This window comes from Cervus canadensis, chromosome 11 (assembly GCF_019320065.1).
Source record: "Cervus canadensis isolate Bull #8, Minnesota chromosome 11, ASM1932006v1, whole genome shotgun sequence".
Taxonomy (NCBI): Eukaryota; Metazoa; Chordata; class Mammalia; order Artiodactyla; family Cervidae; genus Cervus; species Cervus canadensis.
Genome location: NC_057396.1, coordinates 28,055,574 through 28,083,543, shown reverse-complemented (window position 1 = coordinate 28,083,543; position 27,970 = coordinate 28,055,574). Strand labels below are relative to the sequence as shown.

The 27,970-nt window shown below is 53.7% G+C and overlaps 1 protein-coding gene across 1 annotated transcript in view; it reads right to left on the bottom strand.

Annotated features, from left to right (window-relative positions):
* The window catches only part of GRIK4 (glutamate ionotropic receptor kainate type subunit 4), a 484,233-nt gene extending 458,238 nt beyond the window's left edge, over window positions 1-25,995 (bottom strand). Inside the window, exon 1 of the mRNA XM_043482502.1 lies at window positions 25,806-25,995. The gene's annotated coding sequence lies outside the window, so the exon portion shown is untranslated. The remainder of the gene's footprint in view (window positions 1-25,805) is intronic.
* Window positions 25,996-27,970: the final 1,975 nt, after the last annotated feature.

Here is a 27,970-nt window from a genome sequence, read left to right as displayed (position 1 = left end):
TTAACTAGCTAGATCAGGCTTTATAAATAGTGCAAGATTCTGAAACAGGGATGTAGGGGCCAGGCAGCTGACAAAAACCAGCAAGAAAAAAGCCTGCAGGTTATCTGGGGCTTAGCCATTCATTCAATAGATACTTATTTAATGCTAACTGTATACCAGGCACTACTTCAGATACTGGGGATTGAGCAGTGAACAAAACACAGAAATCCCTGTCCTCATGGAGCTAACATTCTAGGGGAGCCAGAAAACAAACAACACAAATAAGTAAACATTTTAGAAGCGTTGTGTTACTCAGTCGTGTCCGACTCTTTGCGATCCCATGGGCTGTAGCTCGCCAGGATCCTATGGCCATGAGATTCTCCAGGCAAGAATACTGGAGTGGGTGGCCATTCCCTGCTCCAGGCGATCTTCCCGACCCAGGGATCAAACCTGGGTCTTGTGCACTGCAGGCAGATTCGTTACCGTCTGAGCCACCAGGGAAGCCCCAAAACATATTAGAAGGTAGTAAGAAAGAGGTGGTAAGGAAAAAAGAGGGGCAGGGGCAGAGAGTACAGGGGAAGGACAGGAATGTTTTGCCATGGGATCCTGATCTCTGAGACTTAACGCTTGGTTGCCACTAGACAGTACCAACCAGAACGGCATAGACAGTGTTCCTTTACCCACGGAACTTGGCCAGCGCTTCAGAGGAAAAGCAGGCCCTCAGCTGCCTCACTTTTACTTCCAGCAGTGGTGATGGGGAGCCAAGACTATCCTATTAATCTGAGGAGGCTGACGAAGATAAGGACTGGCTGACGGGACTGCTGGAAAGGACACACAGCCGCAGTGGTCAGAGCTAATGCTAACTATGCACACAGGTATGCCACTCCGCTTCACGTGGAGCAGTCCACCGAATCCTCCCAGGTTTATAAGGTGAGGGCTATTATCATCCCCACTTTGCAGATGAGAACACTGAGGCTTGGAGAGGTTACGCATCCTAATGAACAACCCGTGGAGTCCACATGCCAGGACTGGGACTCACACACATGTATCTCTGACTTCTGGGCCTCTAAACCCCCAAGTCATTAGTCTGGGGCTGAAGCAGCCAACGGTTCTGTTCTCTGGGTCCCCAAAATATGCCCGAGAACACAGACAAAGCAGAGGAAGACTCTCAAAGCCGAGCCCTGTTCCAAAGAAGGGCCTGGCTGGTCCTGTATGATGGCTGGGCTCCCGGACCAGGAATTCAGCTCTGTGGCTAGAATGAGGGGCGTGACGGAGGGCAGGGGCTCCAGACCGGACCTGACTGGATGCTTCCCTCCTGGGCTTCCCTCCAGACCCCTGTGAGCATGCCTCAGCCTCCCCTGCTCGGAAAGAGGGTGTCTCCACGTCCCTCGTGGTACAGCCAGGTCACAGCGCAGGTGTATTTACCCAAGTGTAGGTCTGGCTGCCCACCTGCGGCCCCTCCCTCAAGTCACACCTGGCTCCACAGGGCCGCACGGCTCCTGATCATTGTTTCAACTTTTCCCAAACCAGTACCAACTCTAGGACTTGCACCTCTGCCCTCCTCGCCTGCCTACTAAGGCCCATCACTCACTAAATTTCTGAACCTCTGAATGCAGTGGTTCCCTCCCCCTCTGCCTTGACTGGCCTGAAACCCATGGCTAATTACTGCACTAACTGTGACCCTGAGCCCTCCTATTCCCCTGGCCTTCGATCACCCCTGTCCTACCAAACCCCAACTGGCCAGCTTCTTCCCTCCCACCTCCACATTAGCTTCTCGAGCCTGTTGACCCTGACCTGTGCTACTCTGTGATCCTTGGAGCCCCGGTCCGCTCTCTCTCCCTTCTTTTCACAGGTTTTTCCAAACTCCCCAAGCCCCTACTCCTAGCACCTACCCCTTCACATTCTAAAAGTGAGTCTGCCTGTCCTCCCTGGAGACCATCAAGGCCGCGGAGTGGCAAGGCCCTGAAGCCCCCTCCCTGCATCTAGTCCACCCTTGCCTCTTCCCACTGGTTCCCATGGACAGGAAGCCGCTCCTGCCTCCAGGAACCCTCCCTGGGCTCTCTCCCCACCGCACACCCCACCTGGTGAGCTGGAACTAGCCCAGATGGCTCACAGACTAGGCTGTGACCCCTCTTCCCAATTCTGTTCAGTGACATCATGTTGGTAGCTTCCATGGACCACAGCGAGAGTATTCACACCATGGGAACTGGCAAACCGCACAGCAGGCTTCCCCCACACGACCCCTGGTCCAGCACCAGCCAGCTCACCACGGGACTTCAGCCCTCCCAGGGGGACCTATCATCCCAGTTTGCCTGGAAGCATCCCGGGTTTAGTCCGGAGTTTAAGGAGTCCCTAGTTCTAGGCATCTAGGTGACCAAGTTGGTCACCCTACCCTCCTCTCTTCACTATAAACCGTGCTCAGGTCTCCCAAAGGATGGAGAGGCTTCCTAGGGATCTCTGCCCCTGCCCAGGGCTCTCATTCTCTCCTCCCCTCCCTAACCAAGCTACCGAGACCACCTGTTACAGGTCGTCTCTCATCCTATCTGATACTCCTCCATGGTTGCAATCACCTCCTCACTGTGCCCCTCCCAGTCTGCGCTCCTCCGAGGTCCCCAGGAGCCCCCAAATTGCCACATCGCTAAGCAAAGTCTGCCCTTGCCTCGCTCACTGTACCTTTCCGCTGCACTCCACCCTGGATCACGCCTCCACTTCTACTGAGGCTTCTGCGACACCTGTCTCTCTCTCTCCGGGCTGTCCTTCTAAATCTGGCTCCTTCCTCTAGTCCTTTTCATGGACTCAGGCCCTCAGTGTGGGCAGGCTTCAGAACCCTGTCACCAGGCCTCCCCTCTTCTGACATTAAATGTTCAAGGAGAGCTCATCCAAATCCATGCACCGTCTATGTGATCCAGTTCCAAAATCTGCATCTCCAGCCCTTGCCTCTCTCCTGGGCTCTGGGTGTACATTCAATCGCTCACTGGACATCATGTGGATATCCTCAGTCACTTCAAATCAGCGAGTCTAAAACAGAACTGATTCCATCACTTGAACTGCAATCTAGTCCTCCCCTGTACACCCCGTCTCATGAATGACTCCCAGCTGCCCTACACAAAGACTCAGATGACAAATGCTGGCAAGGATATGGAGAAAAGGGAACCCTTGTGCACCGTTGGTGGAATTATAAATTGGTGCAGCCACTGTGGAAAACAGTATGGAGGTTCCTCAAAAAATTAAATATAGAATGACCATCTGATCCAGCAAATTCACTTCTGGGAATACATCCAAAGGAAATGAAAACACTATGTCAAAAAGATATCTGCACCCCCATGTCCACAGTAGCAATATTTACAAAAGCCAAGACATGGAAACAATCTTAAGTGTCCATCAATGGATAAATAGATAAAGCATATGGATGTGGCATATATTATGTGTGACTGAATCACTCTGCCGTACACCTGAAACTAACACAACATTGTAAATTGGCTATATTTCAGCAAAAACGATGGAGCATATATAGACAAGGGAATATTATTCAGCCATAAAAATAACCCACAGGCAAATCCTGCCATTTGTGACCATGTGGATGGACTCTGAGGGCATTTTACTAAGTGAATTGAGTCTGATAGAGAAAAACAAAAACTGTACAATCTCACTTATACGTGGAATCTAAACAACAAACAAACCAAATTTAGAGAAAAACAAGTCAGACTTGTGGTTATCAGAGGTGGGGAAGGGGGGAGAGATGTTGGGAAAAAAATGGTCACAAGGTACAAACTTCCAGTTATAAGATAAATAAGTAGTGGGGATGTGATGTATAGCACGATGCCTATACCTAACACCACTGAATGAGGTACAGGCAAGTTGATAAGAGTATACCCTCTGGATTTAAGTTAAAACATTCCGGATTTAAGGAAAAAATTCTTTTCCATTTTTTCTTTTCCTTTTTATTGTATCTCTACGAGACTATGGATGCTAACTAAACTTGCTGCAGTAATCATCTCATAATATATGCATAATATATCCTCAGAAGAAAAGTTATGACCAACCTAGACAGCATATTAAAAAGCAGAGACATTACTTTGCCAACAAAGGTCTGTCTAGTCAAGGCTATGGTTTTTCCAGTAGTCATGTATGGATGTGAGAGTTGGACTATAAAGAAAGCTGAGCACTGAAGAATTGATGCTTTTGAACTGTGGTGTTGGAGAAGGCTATTGAGAGTCCCTTGGAGTGCAAGGAGATCCAACCAGTCCATCCTAAAGGAAATCAGTCCTGGGTGTTCATTGGAAGGACTGATGTTGAAGCTGAAACTCCAATACTTTGGCCACCTGATGCGAAGAGCTGACTCATATGAAAAGACCCTGATGCTGGGAAAGATTGAAGGCGGGAAGAGAAGGGGATGACAGAGGATGAGATGGTTGGATGACATCACTGACTCAATGGACATGAGTTTGAGTAAACTCCAGGAGTTGGTGATGGACGGGGAGGGCTGGCGTGCTGCAGTCCATGGGGTCACAAAGAGTCAGACATGACTGAGTGACTGAACTGAACTGAGCTGAACTGAATATATGCAAGTTAAACTCCTACGCTGTACTCCTTAAATGAATACAATGATACATGTCAATTATATCTCAATAAAACTAAGGGGAAAAAAACCTCTTGTCCTACTGAAATAACTCCTATTAATAATTCTGTAGCCAATAAGCCTTACAGTTACATTTAGAAGGTATGAAGTACTAGAATGCTTTTTTTTAAATTAAATCACATTTAGTGAGTTTCAACACGCATCTTCTGTGTTTTGGAAATCATGCTATCAAAAAATTAATGCTAGTAAGCCAATGGCCTATCAACTGACAGTCTTCAAGATTCCTGCCACATTTGAGTCTTCTCATCAGCAGAATCAACATGCTGCAGCTAGAAGGGATTCCTTTCTCGTTTCAGGGAATATGAGTCATTCTATGATAAAGATATTTTTATTGATTTGGAAACTGTGATATTGCAATTTATAATAAGAAATATGTATTTGGTCTTCGTCCCCATTTCTGGCACAGAGCTCCTAAAACCCCTGGAATCTCCTAAGTGATGAGAGTGATAAAGTGTCTATTGTTTCATTAATGACGTGACTTCTGGACCTCCCCTGGGGATGGGGGCTGGCTGCCAGGAGATCCAACCACATGATTGGAGGGTTCTGGGAGAGGAGAGGGACTAGCAGCTGAATCAATTGCCAATAGCCAAGGATTTAATCAATCAATCATGACTATGCAATATAATCTCAGTAAAACCCGAAAGGACAGGATTCAGAGAGCTGCCAGGCTGGTGAACACGTGGAGACTTGTGGGGAGCAGCACCCCTGGAAAGGGCACGGAAACCCCCCACCCTCCCCTGTACCTCTTCCTCCCCATCTCTTCCATCTAGCTGTCCCCTAGTTATATTCTTTACCGGGTAATCTGGTAAGAAAAATGTTTCCTGAGTTCTGTGAGCCGCTCTAGCAAAATCATCGACCCCAAGGAGGAAGTGGTGGGAACCTCTGATTTATAGCCCATCGGCCATCCTGAGTTAGAGGCAATGGTGGGAACCTCCATCCTTTAGCCAGTGGGTCAGAAGCACAGGCCATTACCTGGGTGTGATGCCGGCCTCTGAAGTGGAGGATGCTCTTGGGGGATTGAGCCCTTCACCAGGGTAATCTGATTCTAGACTATGGTAGATGGTGTCAGGATTGAGCTGAATTCTTGAATACCCTTTTGATGTCTGAGAATTGCCTGGTGCTATGAGGGAAAACCCCTCCTGTACACATTGGAAATTGACCTCAGAACAACAAAAGAGGAACTGTAATAGGTAATAATTTGACTTCTCTATTTTTTGGCCATGCCATACGGCATGTGGGATCTAATTCACTGACCAGGGATTGGACTCATACCCTCTGCATTGGAAGCGCAGATCACCACTGGATCACCGGGGGAGTTCCAATAATTTAACTTTTGATGAGACTTTACAAAAATAAAATTTTGCAACCTTTGGTTAAAAAAAACAATAAAGGAATCTCAGAATCATCTAACCCTGCCTTCACCCACCATCCCTCGCCCTCATCCGAGCAACCCCTAGGTGTCCTGCAGATTCTGCCTCCTTGTGCTTCTAGAGCCCATGTCATCTCTGCAGTCCGATTCCCCCACCTGAGCCAGCCCCCAGCCCTCCTCGCAGGGTCACGGCCCCACTCAGCAACTGCCCTCCATGCCTCCACTCAGGATCAAGCCCCATCCATCCTCCACACAGCAGCCAGAGTGATTAATTCTAAAAACAAACCTGATCAAGCTATTCCTCAGTTTAAAATTTCTCAGTGGCTCTCTGTAGCTTTCAGGATAAAGGTAAAATTTTTCCATGTACTCACATAAGACCCTCCACACTCTGGTTCAGCAAGGACACCCCAAGGTTACTGACCCAACCCTTGGTGTGACATCCCTGGGACAGACACAGAGGCAGCAAGATGCTGAAGGAGCCAGCAACCCTGAATCAGACACCTGAGTCCACGGCTCTGGTTCCTTCACTAGGACAGGTGAGATCCAGGCTCCATACCTCAGTCATTAAAGGAGATGTCAATGGCATCTGCGTGTGGGGTTGTTATAAGGACTGAACTAGATAATCCAGGAAAAGCCCCTGGACACTGCCTGATGCTCAGTGAGTCTCAATATATTATCATCACTGTAATGATCATCAGTCCCTCTCGGCCACCTCTTTAGGAGCCCCACCGTTACCTGCTGCTTCCTCTGCCTGGGGTGCCCTTTGCCAGGCTACCTCCTCCTTGTCTTCTGAATGAAGAGCTCAAGCTGCTTTGCAGGCACTGCTCCTCCTCCACGAAGCCTTTCCTGCCGCCCACGTCTGATTCCGATGACCTCTCTGTCCCCATGGCCCCCTGCCTTGACCATCACGCTGCACTGGACCAGCTGTTCACTCCTCTCCAACAGAAGGCTAAACACAGGAACTCGTCCCCTGAGTGCTGATCACAGAGCCTGGCAGAGAGCTGGTGTCTCGCTGAATGAGTGAATGAATGAGGCAAAACCGGGGCTCATCCCCGAAGTCTCCAGGCCACTGCCCTTTCTACTCCTTTCCAGAAAACATCTCAAAGCACTCAAAGCCCCCAAAGAAACACACCAGGCTGACTCTATGTCTGTCTTGAGTCTCCAGTTAAGGAATGAGTCTTGGGAATCCACTTGGGAGGGACTAGGGGCCACAGTCAGTGCCAGAAAACAGAAGATGCTCATTATGAAGCCAATGAGATGAAACTCAGGTTGCGATGCAGGGAAAGAGACCACATTAGAGAAAGAAAGACGAGCGCAAAGCAAGCAAACTGTTTAAGCAGTGGACCGAGACTCAGAGGGGAAGGACAGATTAAATCAAACCTCTGACAGGCGGTCAATGGACATTCAATTAACAGTTACAATAATACTAATTTACACAAAATGTCTAAACAATGCCCACTCCCCCCACTGCCAAGGTCTTGGATTCAATGCCTCCCAGCTGTTCGGACTTCCCCTGCTAATGTCACAGGGCCACCAGGCCACGGTGTCCATGCCTGGGGCAGACTCCGTGGTACTGGATCAGCCAGATCAAAAGATGTGGGGGGTGAAGAGTGGGCCTGGGTGGACACTCAGAGTCTGGCCTCAGGGCTGGGGAAAGGATGTTGAGGGCAGCAGGGTCGGGCCACTTCTGGAACTGGGAGGAGCCACAAAGGACTCCAAGAGGTCAGAATCAGAATCAGGCAACCATCTTTGCATCTTCAGCCCAGGGTCCAAGCGGCCATGACCTCAGCTTGGCCTTTGGAAGTCTTGTCCCTGCAGTTCATGGTACTTGGAAGGTAAAATACCTGCCACATACACACATGAAGTCTTTCTTCATGCTCAGAGCATCCAGAGATGGGGCAGGAGGAGAGTCTCCATTTGGGGGGGAAAGAGAGGAAGCGGGGATGGCAGCCACTCCACAGGGACACCCCGAGGTCACTGACCCCACCTTGGCGAGGCAGCCGTGGGCCAGAACCTTGAGGCGGCAGGATGCTGAAGGAGCAGGCAGAGCTCAGATCTAACTGTGACCTTGGGTGGCCCCCTCACGGCTCTGGGCCTCAGTTTCCTCCTGCTCCAGTAAAGTGGGTTAATACCTCAAGGCTGGCTGAGAACTGGGGAGCAGTGTGCCGAGTGCTGAGTCCACAGCGCGGGCACTCTTGATGTCTCAGCGATCCTCCGGGCAGTGCTGCAGAGCTGACACCCGTGGCGGGGACAGGGGTGGGGAAGGGAGCGGGGTGGGGAGGGCCATGCCTCTCCTCGTCCATCACGGCTGATGGATGAAATCTGAAAGGTGTTGCAGGTACTACCTAGACACGCAAATCCCAAATCCCCTCACATTCTCTAAGCCCTCCAAAAGCCCAGCTTTAAGCAAAGCAATTTCTTGAGGAAAGCAGGAGCCTGTCTGCTCATATCTGAAGGGCTGTCACATCCCTCTGCTTACACAGTCCTGTTTTCCCTCTGGATCCTATGACGCCAGCCCCGCAGGGCTCATCACCCGCTTTGTACGGATGAGGAAACTAAGTCACCAAAAGGATAAGTGACTTGCTCAAAGTCACACAGTAGCAGGTCCTATCTCTCTTAAATTATGCTTTTTCCAGCTCGTGATGCTCCTGAGGAACCGATGAATCACAGGGACAGAGGTGCTATCTATTGTAGGGGAGGGGGTGGTTCTGAGTCCCCTCTCCCATCCCGGGGGCCCCCTCTCTCTCTTCCTAATTCCCAGGCATCATGGAACCTATGATATGTCCCTCCCCTCCATTTTTCTTAGAACCTTCTTAGGTCTCTGCCCTGCCTGGCAGAACCTGGCCAGCTCTATAACTCAGGTGTCAGAAACAGAGGCACGCGCTGGATAGCAGTCATGGGACCTTGCAGGAAGCAGCTTTCCAAATTACAGATTTTAAGCACAGATAACTGAAATAGACATTGGAGAGCTATTTCCCCAGCCAACAGCCACCTCCTCAGCCTGGAGACGCTGCCGCAGTTGGCAAATGTACTTTCAACAAATTTTAACATGCAGATTAACGACTTCTCAAACTGGACCAGGGGTGGAGAGCTGTTCCCCAAAATAAGCCCTCCCACCCCCACCTCAGTAAGGAACCTGCCGTGGCTCAGGCCCCCTGTCACATGTCTCCATGAAATATCCTTTCTGCATCTTCTCCCCACAGGCCATCGACCAATTCATTTGCTCACCATTATTTTTAAAACTCAAATTTTATTAGCAGTGGAGCATGAGTAATAAATACTAATACACTGTTTGCACTTGAATTAGCCCTGCCTGTCCTGGGACCACAGGGCTATTTGTCAAAGCCAGACTTCCTCCCCTTGGAAGGGACACGGGCCTTCCAAGGTCATGGACTCTCAGGTGCCAAGCAAGGATGAGGGGCTGCTCTGAGGACTCACACTTTGGGGCTCCCTGGTTCCTAAGCAGGGCACTGAGCCGCTTAAGAGGTAGGAAAGCTAAGGAGCAGGGGGTGGGGTGGAGAAAGGCACTGTATGCTGGGAATCCCAGCTCCCGTTGCTTACCAGTTATGTGACTTGGGCTATGCCCACTTAATCACTTTGAACTTTCTTTTCCTTATCTGTAAAATGGGCCAATAACACACTCCTCCCAGGGTTGCTGGAGGGAATAAATGAGACACTGGATGCGAAACTCCTATAAGCAATTTGCACACAATGGGGACAGTGGCTGAGTCCAGGCCATCTGAAACCACCTCCACCCAGTTCCCCCTGGAAGGATGAAGCAGGGACATCTCCTTTCCTGGTCACCCCCAGTCCCCACAGGGGGCTGACACATTTGAATTTCCAGGCACATCCGTGGGCCACTCTGATGTAGCACCTGCAGGCAGATGTCAGATGCTCGGCACTGAGCACAACAGATGCAGCCGCTGGTACCCACACGGGTCTCCAGGCTCCTGTCTCTACAGCTATCCGAGGTCTCCGACTCCGCTGGAGGGAGCCACAGCCAAGGGCACTCCTTCCAAGGCAGGTGGACACGGCAGCTGGGCTCCCAGAGAGAAGGTCTGGGCTCTACTCCTCTCTTTACTGCTCAACGGCCTCACTTCTTTCAATAAACATTCAGCAAGATCCCCTGTGTTAGAGGCTATGGCACAGAAGTGAGTGTGGCAGCCCAGTCCCATCCCTGGCTTCCCAGAGCTCAGTGCCCTGTGAGGGGAAACTGAACTGTGAATGGGCAGTTATGGTGCCAGCCGGGGAGTGCTCCAGAGGGAAGGAGCATGGGAGGAGCCAGAGGAACAAGAGGGGCCCCGTTCAGGTTACCAGAAAGGGCTTCCTGGAAGAGGATGCAGAAGCAAGAGGAGAGGAGGTGGCGGAAGGGGTTCCAGGCAGCTGAACAGCATGTGCAAAGGTCCTGAGGCAGAGAGTCAACTCTGCACTGGGACACTAGAGCCAGCACTGCAGACTGGCACTGATTACGTGGATGGACTCTCTAAGGGAGGCCCAGAGGACGCGTCCTCACAGTCCTGCCCTCGGCCAACCTCCAGTCAAATGGTAGTGAGAGGATCAATGAACTGGAGACAGACTTTAGACATAAACCATCTCAAAGAACCAGAACTTGCTACTGTGCTTACTCTAATCAGAGCATGTGCCTTCTTGCTAAGGGCTGGGCTATAACCATTAAGAGCTGAAGGGGTTAATCAGGGCAGGCCTCCCAGAGGAGGGGAGGGGTTCCCGTTGTCTGCCCTCCTCCGGCACACCTGAATGATGCCAGGAGCCCTCATTTTCCCATCTGATTGGAAATTTTGGACAATAAGGCTTTATCTACTTTGCCAGTTGCATATAAAGGCAAACACAATGGAATCTCTCTCCCACTAGACAAGGCTGCAGAGCAGGGCCGCTTAGTCTGAGTTGGGCTAAGAATAAAGGCAACAAAGGAACTGCCTGACTTCCCATCTTCCTCCCAGTCCCCGGTACACCGGGAAGATGCACTCATGCCCCAAGCTCCTCACGGGAGCAGTAAGGCCCGGTGAAGATGCAAATCCCCCATCTGGGGCTCCAGAGGTGCTAAGGGGATTGGCATTAGCAGAAAAGCTCCCCTCTTCCCCTGGCTGCTAGGAGGAGAAATTCTCCAGCCATTCCCCTCTCACCTGGCAGGGATCTGCCCTGGAGGTTTCAAACTGAGCTAGGCATCATTTGCCCTTGGAGCCCCTATACAGTGCCCTCCCCACCAGGACCCTCAGAGGCCACCCACCCCACCCTGCCTGCGTGATCTTGCAGCTCTCCAGACAAGTGACAAGACATCTGGTTCCGGCTGCCCCCTTACTCCCATTCTGAGGGCATCTCCAGATTGGGACCTGCTTGGGAGCAGCACCCTTCTGCATCTTCCACCAGAAGCTGCAGGCCAGCAGAACCCTGGCATCATCAGAGTTAAAGACGACAACACAGACCCAGCAGCCACCCTCCAGCTAGCTGAGGAGGGGTCTGGGCCACACTCATGTCCTTCATGCTTCACCAAGAGGGCAGCTCTGGAGCCTCACCTGGCCTGTGCCCCGCTCTGCCCCAAGTTGGCTGTGTGACTTTGGGCAACTTACAGACCTCTCTGAGCCTCCATTTCCCTCCTTGTAAAATGTGGCTGTTGGAAGGATTAGGGGAGGAAGTGCATGTGAAACCAGCAGCACACTGCCTGAAACATTCCACAGAAACCAGCTACTATTTCTACTAACAGCATTCCAGGCCTCTTCAAGGACACTCTGGGAAGTGTCTGGCCATTCTAACTACTTTTTTTCCCCTCTTCTTTTTTAAATTTTTGGTTGCACCACACAGTATGTGGGTCTTAGTTCTCCAACCAGGGATTAAACTCGTGGCCTCTGCATTGGAAGGCAGAGTCTTAACCACTGTCCTGCTGGGGAAGTCCCCTATAAGCCCTGGAACCCCAAAAATGTTTTTCTTTTTTAAGAAAAACTTTTTAAATCAAAGTATAATGTTTGTACAGAAAAGTGCACATTAAGTCTAGAGCTCCATGAATTTCCCATAGTATCAGCTCTCAGATCAAGAGACAGCATTATCAGTATCATAGAGCCCCCTGCACCCCCATGGCTCCTCCGAGGGTACTGTTATCCTGACTTGTTACCAGAGATTTATTTTCCTGTTCTCAAATCTTATATATAAAGTCGTATAGTGCGTACTGAAAGCGCCTTACTTAAGAAGCCCTTCCATAGATGTTATCCAATTTGCTTTTCCCCAAGGCTGAGGAGATTAGCTCTTTTATTACCCCCATTTTATAGCTGAGCAAACAGAGGCATCACACATGGTAACAAACTTGTCCAAGGCTGTAGATCCCCTGGAGAGCTTGGCAACTCACTCCAGTATTCTTAGCCTGGAGAATCCTATGGACAAAGGACCCTGGCCAGCTATAGTCTATGGGGTCACAGAGAGTCAGACCCAACTGAATCGACTTAGCACGCATGCACACAGAGGAAGTGAAGAGATGGGGTAGCCAACTCCAGGCTGGCCAAGGCCCTCTCCTGTCACTATTCCACCACACCAGGCTACCTCTCACACGTCACACCAGACCACAATCCCCCAACAAAGTGCGTGGGGGGGGGAACTCCCTCCTCCAGGAAGCCTCCTGGGATTGCTCAGAGGAGAATGGTCAGCCTGCCCCGTGCTGCCCATTTCAACCTGGACACTGGGGGTCTTACCATACTGCTGACTGAACATATCCCTGCCCCTGAGGGGTGTGTGTTTACTCACTCCTGTGGGTTTGCACATCTTTGCCTGTCTCTTCTGCACACACCTCTTGGGGTCACAAGTCCCAAAGGGCAAGGCCTGCTCTGGGGCTCATTCCCTGCCCTGCCGAGGACTCACAGGGTGGGCTAGCAGCTGGGAGGGTGGGAGTGGCAGTGAATTGGGCCAGTCAGGAGCGCAGCACTGGAGCAGGGTGCTTGCTCCCCTGGTTTGAGAAGAGGCTCCTGGAGAGCCAGTTTAGTGACAGCTGGGAGACAAGGAAGAACCAGGGGCCAGGGGACCCCATTTCAAATCCTGATGCTGCAAGTCATGTGACCTCAGGCCAGCTTCTTCCTCTCTCTGGGTCTTGCTTTCCTCACTTGTAAAATGAGCTGACTGGGGACTTCCTCAGTGGTCTAGTGGTTAAGAATCCAGCTGCCAATGCAGGGGACTTGGGTTCGAACCCTGGTCTGGAGGATCCCACATGCCATGGAGCAACTGAGTTCACGGGCCTAGAGCCCAAGCTCTGTAACGAGAGACGCCACCGCAGTGAGAAGCCCGAGCACCACAACTAGAGAGCGCCCGCACAGCCAAAAATAAACAAATAATTAATTTTTTAAAATAAGGTAAAAATCTAGGAAAAGGCAATGAGGTGATTGGACTAAATCCGACTGGACAAATTTACTGTACCCTGAGCCCCTGGCAGGCATCCCAAGTCAACCCAGGGTCTGTCCCAGGGAGCCCACCCTTGGCCCCAGACCCCTCTCAACCCAGCCCTGCAGGCACCAGTGCCCATCAGCAGAAGTGGGCCCAGGAGGAGACCCAGCAGACACCGCTGAACATGCTGGCACCAAGCGGCAGGCATCACTGGGACTCTGCATCCACGTGCAGTGCCAGACTGTGCCCTGAGATCCAGGGGCTGAAACGGCAGACAGGGCCACAGCTCACGCTCCGAATCCTGAGGCCTCCATCCCCACAAAAGGCAGCTTTCTCCCAGGTTCTCTGCCCCCACAGTCCTTACGCCCACCTGCTCGGCACCCTCCCACAAAAACTCTACCGGGAAGAAATGAAATTCTGGGGGCACACCATCCCCGGCTCACACCGCGTGTGTAGGATAGCAACCCTGGGGCTCAGGCCTCTGCTCCCCAAGCCCCCTCCTGACTCACGGGAGTGAAGTCAGAGCTCTCACCGCACATGCCACCCCTGCTCTCACCAGACACCCCCGTCCAGTCCCCCTTGGCCCCTGACGCCAGGAGGAAGTCCAGGTGGTCCAAGTGGACCTTGGACCCACACGTCTGTGAGCTGAAGCTGCACATCCGATCTTTCCAGAGCTGAGGCTCATCGCTAGCCCCAGACTCCACCATCCAGGGCCTCTGCACACAGGGGGCTCCCAGAAGAAGCCATTCATTCAACAGATATGTCTTAAACACCTATTAGAAGCTGGTACCAGCCAAGCAGTTGGGGAGGCAATGCTGAGAAACAGACCCAGGCCCTGTGCCACTGGAGCTCATGTCTTGGGGAGACAGATGATGACCTCTGCTGACCTTCCTGAAGCATCCGGCCACATGGTCTCTCACCCTGGACCCTCTGCAACTGGTGCGCTGTTTAAGTTCATCCCCTGCCGGGGCTGGAGGCTCAAGCAGAGACACCTACTGGGTCCTTGGAGAGGCACTGGCCACCATGAGAAGACACAGATACAGAGAAAAGCGGCGATGCTATGGTCCAGCTGTGTGGCCTCAGGTTACCCAAGAGTATCCGTAACCTCCTGGGTGACCCCTATGGTGTAAGCTGCGAAGAGGATTTGCCAGAACATTTGAGGATGGACACTGAAGATGTGACAAGAGGGGCAGCATTCCTGGCCCAGGAACACGGGACAAGGTCCACTTCAGCTCCTGAGGCCCAAGGTCAGGCCCCGAGCATCCCCGTCCGCGCACCCTCTCCCCCTGGGGAGGAGCTGAGGGGGGGGCGCCAGCCTCGTGCTGATGGAAACGCACATCCTCAGCTGACCTTCCACGGCTCACCTGGTGCAATCGCCTTGTTTGCTTTCGATCTGCACCCTACCTGGCACATCTCACGTTCCGGCCTATTTACTCCGGACTCTGGCGAGACACCTACTTTTCAAAGGAGGATGGTATGGTACTGTTTTCATTTAGATCACCCAGGTAAGCTTTCTCCACCCAGCTGCTTACCCTGAGAATTGGGTCATCTGAACTTTCTGGCCTTCCCGGGGTGTCTGCAGCCTCACGTGGCCTCACAGACGTTCATGGGAGCAGGCGGTCACCTCAGTCCTCAGTCCCTGGTACCCAGGACTCAAGGCCCAAGCCATCATCTGACAGATTCAGAAGATATCTGTGCGCCCAGCCCTGGGGGTGGGGAAGCCCACCCTGTGCTGCTCTGCGGCCAGACCTGGCACCCAAGAGGCACTTGAGAAATGTGCGCTGGGAATGGACGTGACCAAGGATCATGCACCTACCTGCCTTCCAGACCAGTGCCAGCCTCGTAGGATTCTCAGAGCACCCCACCCCCTCAGCTCTAGGCCACCATCTTCCTGCTAGGATACTCTAGTTTGAGGAAGACTCTTTATTTTTTTGGCCATGCCACACAGCATGTAGGGTCTTAGTTCCCTGCCCAGTGATCAAACCCGTGCCCCCCTACAGTAGAAGCTCGGAGTCTTAACCACTGGAGTGCCAGGGAAGTCTCCGTAGGAAAGAGTCTTGAGCAGAAACCCAGGTAGGAGGAGGCTTTGCCTTTTGCTCATGAGGGCTCTTCACACCCCCAGGACTGGAAGGAGAAGAAAGGTAGAAGTACCTTACGGGGCTCCAAGGAGGGGTGCAGAACAAGGATTTGTGAGGAGTAGGTTTGGCTCAATATAAGGAAAAGTGTTCTGATATTTTTAAGGAGAGAATCACTAGTGTTTCCTGAGCACCTTCTGCATGCCAGGCAGTATGCTGGGTGCTCCCACACGCGGCCTTGTTTACAACTACCTGGCGAGGAACAGCCTGCCTCATGAGAGGTCAGGAGCATGAGTGAGACTGCCAAGTTTATTCCCTGGATAAGGTATGCAACCTCTTTGAGCCTCAGGTTACTCATTGGTAAAAAGAGACGATAGTCTCTACTTCCGAGGGTTGTTGGAAGATCAAAGTAATACTTAGAGAGCATCTAGGGAACTCTCCCACACTGCTGGTATGAATGGGAATTGGAAAAGTCACTAAGGAAAACACTATGGAGATTCCTTAAAACACTAAAAACAGAAGTACCATATGATCCGGCAACCCTACTTCTGGGCATACATATGGAAAAGATGGAAGCTCTAATTTGAAAAGATACATGCACTTCAATGTTCACGGCAGCATTATTTACAATAGCCAAGATATAGAAGCAACCTAAATGTCCATCGATAGATGAATGGATAAAGAGGACACAATGGAATATCACTTCACCATAAAAAAGAATGAAATAATGCCATTCGCAGCAATATCGATGGACTTAGAGATTATCATACTAAGTGAAGTAAGTCAAAGACAAATATCATTTGATATCACTTATATACAGAACCTAAAAAATTGTACAAATGAACTTATTTACATAACAGAGTCATAGACATAGAAAACAAATGTATGGTTACCAAAGGAGAAAGGGGAAGAAGAGGGTTAAGTTGAGAACAGGAGATGAACAGATACACACTACTAGATATAAAATAGATAAGCAACAACGACTGTTGTTTATTTATTGGACTAAGGACTATTGTCTAAGGACTATTGTCTATCCTCTGTCCACGGGATTCTCCAGGCAAGAATACTGGAGTGAGTTGCCATTTCCTTCTCCAAGGGACCTTCCCCACCCAGGGATCAAACCGAGGTCTCCTGCATTGCAGGTGGATTCTTTACCAACAGAGCCACCGGGAAGCCACTATATAGCACAGGAATGACAGTCACTACCTTATAATAAACAATAATAAACATACACAGAAGCATCTATAACACGGTAAGCGCTTAGTAAAGCTAGATTTCAGAAGGTGGGGAGGAGGAAGAGGAGGGAGCAGGAGGGTGAGCTGAGGCTAGGTAACAGCCAGCAGAGATTCTGTCCACAAGATGGGATGTTCACAGGTAGGATGCTGACTGAATGATCTCAAGTTCCCTCCAGGAATAAGAGTCTATGATTCATTTAACCTCCCCATGTTTCAGTTTTCCCAGCAATAAAATAGGCATTATCATTCTTGGACAAACGTTGCTTTATTCAATGCAATATTCTTAGCCTGGGGAAGAGCACTGCTTCCACCATCTGCAAAAGCTGCGGTGGCCTCCAGCAGGTCTCAGGCATGAGGACAGAGCCCCAGGCAAGGGGCAGCAGGCCTGGATCCTGATCCCACCTCTCAACCCATAAACTCTTGTTTTTGACTAGTTACTGAAATTCTGAAAGTCTGGGATGATAATTCCTACCTGTTGCATCTACCTTTCAGGTTTGAGGCCATGTGAGATCCCTGGGGGAGAAGAGATCACCAAGGCATCACAAGCCTCTGAATATGTGATACACACCAGCAAGTGGCATCGGCAGCCTCAGCAAAGGGCTGGTTGTGCTGACTGATGGAAGCCTGGGGGTGGGGTGGGCTTGGTGACAAGCTCCACCCATCACCCCCCTAGGAAATGACTCCATGAGGGTCTTCTGGCCCTCCCTAAATCCACTCTAGTCCTCTCTACCTTTGAAAAAGTCTGTGTTGCCTCCAGAAAGAGAGATACCCAGACTCCCATCCTGTCACCAACCTTGCTGGGAACATTCTTCTGTGACCTTACGAACAGTACTAATCAGGGAGATGCTGTAAAGATTCCTGACAACCACACGGTAACAGCAGGGCACCTCAGATTTCCTCCAGAGATGTCCTGTCATGCCTCTGAGAGTACAATATACCCCAGTTAGACTCCCTCCCCACACTCTGGGCAGTCATGCATGGCAGCTTGACCCCAGGCCCTGGGGGGATGGTGAACACACAGACCCTGGCTGGTCTGGGCAAGGTGGGATCCAGGACCTTGTGGGGCCCAGTCTCATCTGAGCTCAAAATTTTGGGCTCACGAGAGAGTCTGGTCAAGGCTTCATGTGGCTCCCTCCTCCAGCATGCAGGCCAGGTCCTCACCTGGCCAGCCTCTGCGTTGGATAAAATGGGCACACGATCAGCTACCCCTGCAGGAGCTCTGTTGGGGGTGGCCTTTGCTTCCCCAGTGCTGCCAGAGGCCTTTCACTCAGCGTCAAAGAGCTCAGGCTAAGGAAAGACAAGCTGGAGTACATCAAGAGTTCCCCACCTCCTCCATGCCTGGCCTTGCCCACAGGATGAGGAACAGGAGGAGTGAGGGAGCCGGAGGGCAGTCTAGGAAATTAGGGGAGAGTCAGTGCATATTTCACATACATGTGCATGTGTGCTCACATGTGTATGCACCCACACAGACACACACATAGAAACTTTACCCCCAGGGTGTGAAATCAGACTGCTTGGGTATAGATTCCAGCTCTACTTCTTACTATGAGACTTTGGGCTAATTAATCACCTGATCTGAATCTCAGCCTTCTCATCTGTAAAATGGGTATAACAGTACCTTAAAGTTATTAAGATGAACTAAGATCCTTTATGGAAAGCACTTTATATCATGCCTGGTACGGACTCAACGAACATTAGCTGTTATTATTGGCATCGGCATTGTTGTGAAGTCATCTGTCCATTTAACAAGCATTTATTGAGCACTTACTATGTGTCAGCTGAGTGCTAGAGTCAAAAACCCAAGGCCGTATCCCTGCCCTCAAGGAGTTCACAGACTGCTGCCTTAACGAATCAAGATCAGGCACTTCCCTGGAGGTTCAGTGGTTGAGACTCCACGCTTCCAATGTAGGGGACGTGGGTTTGATCCCTGGTCAGGGAACTAAGATCTTGCATGCCTCGTGGTGCAGCCAAGAAAAAATAATTGTGTTTTTTTTTTAAATCGAGACCATTCTCCTTCTTAGTTCTAATCTGATTTTGTTGGGATGCCCGGATGGGACCAAATGACTATGAGTCTCTCTCTCCCAGCCTTCTCCCTCCCTCCTGGAGGCCACAAAGCCCAGTGAAAAGGATGCCCTAGCTCGGTCCATTCCTGCCTTGTAACCTGGACAACTAACCTAAGCTCCCTGGACTTCAGGGCCCTCCTCTGCCTGGGGCTGCCTCCTCTGCCTGGACGAAACCCCTCTAGACTTCTCTGATGATTTATTTTGTCCTACCTCCTTTCGAAGACAATGGGCTGCTTTTCTGGGCGCCTGATGACCTCAGGTAGCGATCAGAAGTTGTTTTGTGAAGTTTGCTCTGCGTTCAATTGTTCTTTCGATGAATTTGTAGGGGAGAAAGTGGTCTCCCCGTCCTATTCCTCTGCCATCTTGGCTCCTCCCTCTTCTCTGATGATTTAAAAAACATCCCTGCTGCCTCCCAATAATGCTTCCCCATTTCTCACCAACCTGGCTAGGGATGGTATTCCGTAACATCTTAGGAACTGAACAGGGCTGGAGAGACTCTGTAAAGATGAAAATGTAATCATACTTCTAACAATAACAACTGCACCCATTTAGCAAGCGCTTGGTACACCTGCTGAGACTTTCACAGGTGGGTATTATGCTCCTCATGGGACTGGAAGAGCTGGGGTTGGAGTCCCGTGCGGTCTGATCCAGGAGCAGCCACCACCGCCCACCTGCCCCACAGCCTCTGGAGGGGAGACCGGGTGCCCAGCTCAGGCAGAGAGGAGCAGAGGGCGGACCCCAAAAGGTGGCGGCAGCACTTCACCCCTCAACCCAGCCTCCCCACTCAGCAGCCCCGCCAGGCTGAGAGCAGAAGCCACCCCAGCTTCCCTGGAGCCCCGGACGCGCCCATCCTCCTCAGCTTCTTACACTTTTCTTTTCCTATAAAGTGTGCCTTGTAGCCAGCCTCTCACTTACACTTAACGTCCTCCGGGCTATTGATTTCTCATTTTATTAAATCCTCTGTTTTAACTCTGGCCCTTAAACTCCAACTCTAAATATGTGTTTACTTCACAATCATTCTTCTGTCCCGAGGGGTCACACCCTTCTCTACTCCCTCCCCCAAGGAGACTCCACGTAATTATCTCACTGAATCAGGAGGTCGAGCTTATCATATGGCCCAGATTAGAGAGAGGAAACTGAGGCAATCAGTAGCCTGGTTTTCCCATTTCCAAGCTGGCTCTCTCCCACGGGTCTACAGCATATGCACCGCCCGCCCCCCCACAAAGATGTCCCCACCAGACTGGGCACACCCAGCCTTTCCATGGCCAAAATACCCCCAGTACACCCTGGCAGAAAATCCACTGCCACCTGGTTTCCCCTGCTTCCTCTGAGCAAACTGCTCCCTGAGAAAAGCAGGAGAAGGCAGGTGGGGGAAAGAAGGACCCCTCCAGGTGAGGGCAGGCCAGTGTCAAACCTGGAGTAACAAAGGGTGGCCTACTGTCCTCTAGACCCCTGTTCCATGCCCCACAACTCGGGCCCCCACATCCTGGGAAAAGGCAGGTCCAGGACCAAGTAGGGGGCCACGGAGGGGTGGAAAGAGACAGAGATCGAGGCCCCGTATGGTGGAGGAGCCCCAGCTCCCGGAGGCTGAAGGCCCACCCAGCCTTCCTTTGCCCTCCTCACCTACCATATTCCACGAACAAATCTCCGTGACAGACATTTGTTAAACATGAGCTGAGGCCACTTAAATAAGACAAATATTAATATTTATTTCAGAGCTGCTCTGTGCAAGGCATGTTGCCCTGGAGGTGACAGGCAGAGGGGGTGCTGGGCACAAGGGTCCCACTTTCAGGAGGCGAGGACCGAGAGGGCGCCCAGCAGGCTGGGGGGGTGAAATTCAGGCATCAGAAATGCCTAGAAGCAGCCCCCAGGGCGGCAGATGCCCCAAGGCATGCGTCTTTGCAAAAGACTGCTCGCCTGCAAGCTAGGACCCCAGAGCCACCCAGGGGAGACCCCTAAACGCCCCATCGCTCTCCTCCCAGCACATCCGGGTACACACTCCCCAGCCTCCTTCAGACCCTCCTCCCCTCCTGGCTCCCTTGTTCCCGAAAGAAAACCCAGGCTGGAAAACTCGAAGTTCCCTCCGACACTTCCTGCTCCCTCATCTGCGTGCCCAAGCTGTCAGCACGTCTGCCGCTCCTTGGAAATGTCACTCCAGTGCACCCCCTTTCTGCTGTCACCCTCATCCCGGTCCCTCACCCCCTCTAGGCACCCAGTCACTTCTGCCAGAGAATGCTGAACCTTTTATTTTTGGCTCTCCGGGCTTTGCAGACTCCAGTTAGTTCTGCCCCAGCCCTGCACCCCTTCCTCCCCGCCGAGAGGACCCAGCCTCACCGGTCCCGTCTGCCGGTCACCCAGGCCCCAGGGCACCCCCGTCCCCACTCGGCATCCCTGAGCTCCAGCCCCATGTGAACACCTGGCCTAACCAGCGGCCACTGCAGGTTCATGCCCACGCCACACGTGCCAACCGCACCAACCACGCCATGTGCCCGCCTGTGCTCTCCACCTGCTCATAACCCTGTTGGAAGGGGTCCCGCCTCCCCAAGGTGCTGGTAACCCCCCAATAACTGCTGGGCTGCACTGAGGTGACAGAGATGCTCAGTTGTTTAAAGGAAACCTGTGATGTATCTTTTCATAAAGAGCCTCTTCCTCCCCTTTTCTGGCCGGAAGGAAGCGGGGTTCTGGAGCTCCCTGGTCTGAGCCATGGACTACACCCCCCCTAAGGGCCCCCTTCTTCATCTGTAAGAGATGATCAGGTCTAATTCACGGGGTCTCCGGGGTGACCGAGAGAAATGAGCCAACATTAAATTGAGCCTCTACTTCCTTCCCACCATTTCTCTCAGCTGGTACTGTGGCTTAAAATGTTTTTTTTCCTATTGGATTTGCTACAGGTAAGGCATACTCTATTTTATGTAACCATATATTATAATCAAGTAACAACTATTTCTCACATTCCTACTAGGGGCAGGGGCCAATTTCTGGGCTGTCGAAGGACAGCGCTTGCTCCTTTGGAGTTGAGGATGTGCCAAGGCACCCAAGGCCTTGTTCCTTAGGGGACCGGCCATCCAGGTGGAAGACAAGCAGGGACAGGCAATTACATGCAGCAGGCAGGCGCTGGGAGCTAAACCTCAGAGGCTGTGTGGGAGGGGCCACGTGGGGACACGCCCCGGCACCCCCCGGGCTGACAAACCACAGTCCCTTCTGCTCACATTCATGCCAACAACAAGCCTTTCAGGCAGAAGAGACTGTTCCCATTTTACAGGTGAGGCAAGTGAGGCTCAGAGAGGTTAAGCAATTTGTTCACACCCAGGGAGTGACACCAGGATACGAACCCCACGTCTGCCCGACATGAGCCGCTGAAGCTGTCACACTTTGGGGATGGAAGGCCGGGGTGGGGGCAGGGGATTCCTGCCCAGGCTATACCTCATGTGGCTCCAGAGGTACCCTGGAGGCTGGGAAAGGTGTGGGTGGGCAGAGAGGAGGAGGAAAGGACAAAGCAAGGCATAGAGTGCCTGGGGTGAGGGTGGGCAGAGAGACGGCAGAGGGTCAGGTCCACAGGCATAGAGTTGGGACCAGCACGTCGAAGACATAAACTCTAGGCCACAGCCTGGGAACTCCATCCAGGAACCAGAGGGGACCACTGATGTTCTGGAGACCCGGTCACATGTTCCAAACACCATCCTTTACAGGAAGGCAGGCGTGGAGGCCAGGGAGCAGCCTGCCCAGCGAGGAGGCTATGTGACCATAATCCAAGGCTGGGCCACTGAAGCCCCACATGGGATAGTACCTGGGGAAAAAGTTCAGGTTGGGCACCAGCAGTGTCCCAAAGAACCAAGGCTCAAGTGACAAGGTGCAGAAGGGTGTGATGGGGGAGCCGAGCAACGCAAGGCCGCCAGGCTGTGTGCCTGGGAGAATGGGGAACTATGCAGGAGGGGGGTCCACAGGAAGCCATGGGCTGGGGTGGGAGTGGGAGGGCAGCCAGGGCGCCAATGCAGCCAGTCTAGGGGCAGGGAGAACGCAGAACCAAGGACCAGCCAGACCACAGACTGGGGTAGGGGTGGGGAGCCAGCACCCGCAGCAAGGAGAGGTGCTGAGCTGACACTGGCGAATGTGAGGGCTGAGGCCTGGGACGTGGAGAGGGAGGGCAGAACAGCAGCAAGACCTTAAAAAGCAACAAGTAGCTTCCCAGGTGGCGCCAGTGGTAAAGAACCCACCTACCAATACTAGAAGACAAAACGGACTCAGGTTCCATCCCTGGGTCGAGAAGGTCTCACGGCAACCCACTCCAGGATTCTTGCCTGAGAAATCCCACGAACAGAGAGAGGCAGGCTACAGCCCATAGGGTGGCAAAGAGTCAGACGTGGCTGAAGTGATGGAGCACCTGTACAATGGCACAAGAGCCCTGGGCTGGGAGTCCGGAGGCTTCAGGTGTGGCTGCAGAGCCTCCGACAAGTCATTTAACCTCTTCGAGCCTCAGTTTTCAGGGGATCAATAACACCTCCCCGAAGTGCAGTGGTATAGACAAAACGCTTGTCTGGTTCAGATCGAGTAAAGTAATTTTTCTAAAAAGCACTTGGTAAACTGCGGAACTCAATCACCACATAAGGGACTCGTACTATGCAGAAGCAACAAAAGCTGTTTTCTTCCCACACCTATTCTCTGCCTGTTGCCCACCCGCATCAGCTGCACAGCCACCGGCTTCATACTCCATGTTCCTCTTGTTTTTTTTCTGAGCAGTTTTTCCTCGTCTCCCAGGACAGGTCGTCCTGCCCTCTTCCTTCCTTTCTTGCCTCTCAGTCGGGCTGAGACACGCCAGGCACAGCTGAGGCCCATTGTCCAGGAGGTCCTGTGCTCCAGGAGCCGGGACCTTCTCCTCAGAGTCTCCGCTTCTCTGCCACCAGGCAAAGTTCCCTCTCCATCCTCAGGGAAAACCACACTGGGAAGCCAGACCAAGCAGCAGAGGCAGTCTCTAGGAAGAACTTTAGGTGTCGGGGGGCGGGGGGGGGTGGTAATGCTAGCCAATGATCAAGATGCCTAGGGAGGTGGGGGGAGGGGGATGGGGAAACACAGAAAATCAGAACCTCCTCTCAACACCCCCCCCAACCCCTGCCCTCCTCCACCAGGCTCTCCCAAGAACTCCAAGAGCCAGATTCATCTTTGGTCTCAGCTGACAGGTCCAGAGGAGGATGGGGATGGAGCTGGTGAGGCAGGCAGGAGGCTGATGGGCAAGCCCGGGCCGCAGCTCCGTGGACGGCTCGCTCCACGAGAAATGAACAAAATACGGAAAATTAAACAAACCCAGACACTGTAATGTGTGCATATTAGATTAACTCTCCAAAGGGTCGTGACCTTGAGGAACACATCCAGCCGTGAGGAAAATAATAAACCTGATTAATGAAGAGGCATGAGCTGCAGCTTCAGCAAATAGAGCCTGGCGATGCCCAGCGGAGTTCCCGGGGTTCCTTCCCGAGTGGGACCAGAGCACAGTGGACCTCTCCCCAGCCCGCGCGCATCACACAAGCACAGACACTCAGGGAGCAAACAGGACCAGAGTCCTCTCTCCCGCAGCCCACTGTCAACCCAGACAGCCTCTCCCCTAGGGGGTACCACGCCCACCACTGGCAGGTGCTCCTGGAAGCACCCCAGTCACCCAGGTGACCCACAGGGAGCTTAGATGAAGGCAGTTCTCGTCGTCCCTGGCAAGGCTCCGGGCACTTGGCCAGTCCTGGGACGTCTCAGTCTGGTCTCGACTGGCGTCCACTGCCTGGCTCAGGGGGCCCAGCGAAGCCCAGGGGTCCCTCTGCTTTCCAGACAACCCAGGCCCTTGGGAGAACATGCCCAGGAGAGCCACTGGAGGGAGGCAGGGAGGTGGCACCTCGTGGCATCACCAGACAACAGCACCAGGAGGAAGATGGCAGCATGAAGTAGAGGTGCCAAGAGCTGTGCGGCCCGAGGTCCGGTGGGGGAGACGCCGGCCGCATTGCCCGGCCACTGCCAGCCCGGCGGCCCAGAGGGCCCAGGTCCTCCCCGGCCGCCGGCCTCCCCAGCCCCAAGGCCCTCGCCAACTCTCCCTGGGCTCCAACTCCTCCCCCATCACTTTCCTCAGCTCAAGGGAGCCAGCGAGAGAGACACAGGTGCTCCCGGAGCCTAGAAACCCCTGTCCCAGCTGTCGCAAGCTGGCCCTCTCCCCTGGCCAGGTCCGAGCCGCGCACCGCTCGCCAGTCCTCACTGGAGAGGAGCTCGCTGTCAGCTCCCCTCCCCCCGCTCCGCCCAGCCCCCTCCCCCACCACACGCCCAAATGCAGGTCTCAGGAGTTTCTCCCTCACTTCCCACTCGGGTGAACTAGGGTGGGATGGGTGGGAACCTCAGTCGTCCAGGGAAAAGAGGGTCGTTTCTGATACGACGCTATTCCCCCCGAAGCGAGACGGCGCGAAGGATTGGGGGGCGGGGGCGGGGGGTGGGTAGGGTGTGTGGTGGTGGCCAGAGTCCAGGGCAGAGGCCGGGGGCAGTCGAGGCAGATGGCAGCGAGGACTGGAGGAGGGGGCTTCGTGGGCTCCGGGCTGGGATGGGGCGCTGTAGCCGGGGACCGAGACGACCAGAGAAGCGGAGGGTGACGAGGTGCGGGGGAGAAGCGCCGGGGTGGGGAAGGGGCCGTCATCCCTGCAGGGGGCAGAGGCAGGGCTGGGAGTTGCACCGGGGCAGAGGGAGGACCAGACCCGGAAGACGGCGAGCCCGGGGAAGGGATGCGGAGGGAGGGAGATGGGGATGGAGACCGGAGGAACTACGGGCGCAGAGCGATGGGGGTTCGGAGCCCGATCGGGAGACGCAGAGACCGGAGTGCAGGGGACAGGCTGGCTGAAGGCGGGAGACGGAGGGAAGGGCGCAGGGAAGGGGGTGGGGGCGGGGTGCGGGGCCGCGGCCCCGGAGGGCAGGAGAGGCAGAGACGTCAGAAGTAGGGAATCCGGGCGCGGGAGGGGGCGCGCGCGGGGCTCCGCGCGGATGGGACGCGGGGGGCGCGGGGGCAGCGCAGGTGCGGGCCGGGGGCGCCGCGGCGGGCCCTGCCCTTACCTGGGCGGCTCCGCACTCCGGGGGCTGAGCTGGGGCCGGGCGCTGCTCCGCCGGCCCCCGGGCTGTTGTTTTCCTTTTTTTTTCCTTCTTCCGCAGCCGCCGCGGCGGCTCCAGAGCGATCCGCCGGCAGCTGAAGGCAGAGTCTGTGTCCGGCTGCGAGCGAGCGAGGAGCGGGCAGCGCGGGAGGAGCGCGGCCGAGGCGCGCGGCGCCGCCCGGCGGGCAGCGCGGGAACTACGGCGGCCCGCGCACGCCGGCCGGGGGGGCGCCCCTTCGGGGCCCGAGCGCCGAGCCGCCCGCCAGCGCTCGTAGCCCTCTCTCCCGGCGCGCTCGGGGCCCAGGCGCCGGAGGAGAGCGGTGGCGAGGGGCCCGAGAGACCGAGAGCAAACTTGCCGCCGCCCCGGGGGCCCAGGCCGAACGAGAGGCGCGGGGCCGGCGCCGCAGCTACGGGCAGGGTCGCGGGGGGCGCGCGCGACCAAGCGGCTGCAGGACGCGGTGCGGGCGCTGAGCTGGATCGACCTCCGGGGGACCCCGGGCGCAACCCGCACCCAGCACCGCCCTGCGCAAAGGGGTGCCCACCCCGGCCCGGAGGAGTTCGAGGCCTGCCCGCTTCGGCGGGCAAAGGGCGCCTCCTGGTGGGGCTCTGGGGGAACAGCGCGAGGGAAGAGAGTCTGGTTTCTGGAGACTGTGGCCTCGGTGGTGGCTAGAGAGGCTGGAGAGAAAGAACAGTTTGTTCCAGGAGGCTGGAGAGAAACGGCTTGCACTTAGTAGTTCCAGGGCACTATTTTATGAATACAAACATCTTTGGAGGAGCCGTCATCCTCATGCCACAGATGAGGATCCCGAGCTTGGAGAGGGACCAGCACAGGAGCCCTGGGCTCCAGGTAAACGAGGTAGTGAGCGCCAGGACCTGGGGCAATCAAGCTTTCTGACATGCCGCCATAGCTCATTGTACTGCATCACCGCTGTCCTCCGAAGGAGCTGGGGAATCGGGGATCCTGAGGAGGGAGGTCCGAGGACACGTGACCTCCTCAGAGGGGGGCTTCCTCCTTTCCCACCCACGTGATCTCTGTCTGGGACAAACAAGGCACTGATCCCAGAGTCTTCCCATCGTCAACGGCCTGAGCCGCCCACACTCAACTCTCTGCCCACCCGCAAGGTAGTCAGTCCTCAGAGAAGGGTTTGTTCCCAGACGTCCTGGGTTGGGTCTTGGGCGTAAAAAGCTGAAACCTGGATGATGCTGCTGCGTTCCCCAGGCTCACCACCCGACTCTGACCACTTCTTGGCCACCCAGGGCTGCAGGGAGGAACATGGGTCACAAGAGTACTGGCTTCCCATGCCCACCTCTGCTAGCTGGGCATGGCGAATGCTCACAGGGAAAACACCAGTCCTGCTACTGGGTGCCGCAGGACAGCACCTACACTCTTGTGGTTTTCAGAAACCTTTGCATCAACTCTGCAAGGTATGTGTGAAGATGACCCTGATCCCATTTCATATAAGGAAGCTGCTAAAGCTTAAGATCCCCCCAGTAAACCGGCCACACCCGGGAGTGAATCAGCCACACCTAACCATCTAATTCCAGCTCCGTCTTCTCACTCAGGGCCTCATTTGCCAAGTGGACACATGGCCTCATGGACCAAGCAGACAGCACACTGGAGGCGTGAGGGGCGTTCCTGGGACCCACCGCCGGCAGGCGACTTCACACCCCTCCCCTTCAGTGTTCACATCCCTAGACATGAGGGAAGCAGACTGAATACTCTCTAAAGTGACTTCAAACTCTGAAAGGCTGAGCCTGGATCCTGGGCCTTTTCTTGGAGAAATGTAAGATGAGCAAGACCATAGAAGCTTAAGTGTTTGGGAAGAAAAGTACCATCTGTGTGAAACGTCTCATCTTATTCCTTGGTCTCCTGATAACTGGTGGCGGGAAGGGGGAGAAGTTGTCGGTAAGAGCAATGGAATTGCTGATGGGTCTGGAGGTAGCCTTGACTGTGGTCTAATGAGGACCCTAGTTTCTCCCCTTCCTGCAAGGATGATTCTGCCTTCTTTTCCTTCCTAAGGCCTCTGCCTCCTAAAGCACAAGGCCCGCTAGCAGTCAGAAGGTGAACAGCAATGCCAGAGAAGCCTGCCTACAACCCCACCCTGGCTGTTCCCCACCCACCTGCTGTCT